The sequence below is a fragment of the Gastrolobium bilobum genome, unplaced genomic scaffold (genome assembly GCF_033153095.1).
Source record: "Gastrolobium bilobum isolate Gb01-03AN ecotype WA unplaced genomic scaffold, APGP_CSIRO_Gbil_v1 utg11366, whole genome shotgun sequence".
In the NCBI taxonomy this organism is placed as follows: Eukaryota; Viridiplantae; Streptophyta; class Magnoliopsida; order Fabales; family Fabaceae; genus Gastrolobium; species Gastrolobium bilobum.
Genome location: NW_026897685.1, coordinates 107,472 through 110,121, shown reverse-complemented (window position 1 = coordinate 110,121; position 2,650 = coordinate 107,472). Strand labels below are relative to the sequence as shown.

The following is a 2,650-nucleotide window of genomic DNA, read 5'->3' as shown; positions in this document are numbered from 1 at the left end:
GTTGTAGATGAGGGTTACTGCATCAAAACTGATGTGCTTGATGATGCAGTAAATATGAACTTGAAGTCCCCAGCTAGCAGAGGCTTCATGAGAGGTGGGGGTGATGTTGGAGTTGGCAAATAGTGCCCAGAACCTGGCTATGTCTTTCATGCTCCCTTTGCAGAGGGACCCTTTGTAGTAGTTGGGATTGTCCAGGGCTACTGTCTGCTTCAGATCCTTCTGAAATTTGTACACCTCCCTACTATCCAAATACTCCTGGAACAGAAAGTTGGTGACGGATGGAAGGTGGAGTACTTCCTGGACATCAGCGGGAGAAAATGATACTTGTTTTCCCCTCACTGTGACCACATCAAGTGCCTTCTCTTTGGGCAGCCTCCTCGTCTGGTATAGGAATTCTCCCACCCAGTTCAAGTTCAACTCACAGTCATCAGTGACGAAAAGCAACCATCGAAGTTTGTCCAGTGATTTCTTCACAAATGGGGGCAAAACCACTTTGTCCTGATGCAGAGAAATGTTCCTTTATGGGTACAGAATGATGGTAGGATCAACGAGCTCTGGTTCTTCGCCGCGGTTGGCTACAGGGGTCACTTTAAATGAAAGCTTAGTCATTTTGTTCAGAAAGGGAGTTAGGGCACAAATGCAGGAGGGATAAAAGGGTTCTGAGTTGAATGGAAGTAGTAGAACTTGAAGAAATCAGAGACCGAGTTTAAATAGAATGTGGGTGCGAAAATGAAAGGTTTCTGGGACGTGGAGGTTAAGGATAGGAGGTTGAAGAGGTAGTGGAATGGGGAAGTTACAGAACGAGTGGTCAGCAGTAGGTGACCATTTACTGATGGGATGAGTGTGAGAAGATGGAACAGTTTAGGTTAAGATGTGGGAGAAAGGGAAAAGGAAAGGGTGCAGTTTCCTTAATGGTTGAGGAGACGGTTGCTTTTTCTGCGCGCGTTTCCAAGAATTGCAATGAATGCAAATTGGATATGGCTGCGTATCTTTTTAAGTGACTCAGTAGGGACAGGTGTCCCAGTCACTCTTATCTCCTAACCCAAGAAACGTTCCCTTTGTCTTTTCCTAACTAATAAATAAATAACTAACTGAAATAAATAATAAGAAAACATGTAATAGTGAGTACTAAGTAAGGAAAAGGGGACGTACTAACCTATCACCTATTATTTAATAAATCTAAATGAACATATAACAAAATATATAATTATCTATATATATATATGTATTTTGGGATTGTGTGGTCAGGGACCACCCCAAAACTACGTTCCTGGAACGGAACGTACTTTATTTGGACTTTTTGGAGAGGAACATCAGACGTTCCCTCCTTTTTGAGAGCTATGTGGTTATGGATAACCACCCTAAAACTTTGCTCTCTGTCAGAGAGCAAATGTATCTACTGGGTTGCCTCCCAGTCAGCGCTTAGTTTAATGTCTTTAGCTAGACATGGTACTTACCTCTCAAGGGATTTCAGAATTGGTTGAGGGGACCTCGGTGTCCCCTGGTAGTGATCCTGGTGTTCTAGTTTGAAGGTTGGCAGCAATCTGCCCTAGATGAGACTCAATGTTCCGGACCACTGCATCATTCCTGGTGACATATTCCTTGACATAATTTTCCAGGGTGTTGATGCGTTGGTCATCTCTGTGGAACGGAACGTAGTTGTTTCTTCTTTGTTCAAACGTTCCACTACTGCTACCTTGCTGATACTGCTGCTGATTGTTGTTGAATGGTCTCTGGTTAATGGGTGGCCCCCATTGGGTGTTGTGGTTCTGATCCTTAATGATAGTTCCTTCAGGGCTTGAATGTGTATTTCGTCCTACGTGTTGATTGTCACTGGTGAAGTTCCTATTGCCAAATTTTTTTGCATAACACACCAATGCAGTGGATGGGCAGTCTGTTGAGTCATGAAGGTCACCACAGGCTGAGTTTGGTTCTGTTTCAGGTCCTGTGAGTTGTAAGACTTCCATCCTTGGTGCTGCTTGGTCAGCTTTCAAGTTCTTCACTTCATTCATGACTGATGCCAGCTGGGCTTCCATGGCTGTTTGTTTATCCAGTTCTAGCATGCCTGGCTTCCTCACTGGGCTCACTCTGTCTATTGGCCATTGGAGACATCTTTCAGTAGTCCCTTCTATGATTTCGTATCTTGATTCAAGTGTTCCTGTAAAGAAATATCCTCCTGCAGCAAAATCTAGGTGAGATTGAGAAGTATGGTCAAGTCCTTTATAGAAAGATTGTAGCACTCCCCAACTCTCTACCCCATGGTTTGGACATTTTCTTATGATATCCTTGTATCTCTCCAATGCTTCATAGATATTTTCTCCATGAAACATTCTGAAGTTAGAGATTTCAGCTCTAACATCAGCTTGTCGAGACATTGGGAGAAACCTCTCTATGAACTTGTTAGAGAGTTCTTCCCATGTGTGGATTGATGCAGGGGTGAGAGTTTTCATCCATGTTTTAGCTTTTAAACCCAAGGAGTGAGGGAACAACCTCATTCTCATGCTCTCCTCTGTTACACCCTCGGCTTTAAAATTATCACAAATATCTTGGAATGTTGTGAGGTGTGTGTAAGGATCTTCTGCAGGGAGTCCATTGAAGACCCGTACTTCCCTAATCATGTGGAACATGATAGGTTTTAGTTCAAAATTTG

General features: G+C 43.2%; 1 non-coding gene across 1 annotated transcript; it reads left to right on the top strand.

Moving 5' to 3' along the window:
• Window positions 1–2,253: 2,253 nt before the first annotated feature.
• LOC133309312 (small nucleolar RNA R71) lies at window positions 2,254–2,360 on the top strand. The gene has a single exon (XR_009751300.1). It is a non-coding gene; the product is annotated as a small nucleolar RNA R71 (small nucleolar RNA).
• The last annotated feature ends 290 nt before the right edge of the window (window positions 2,361–2,650 follow it).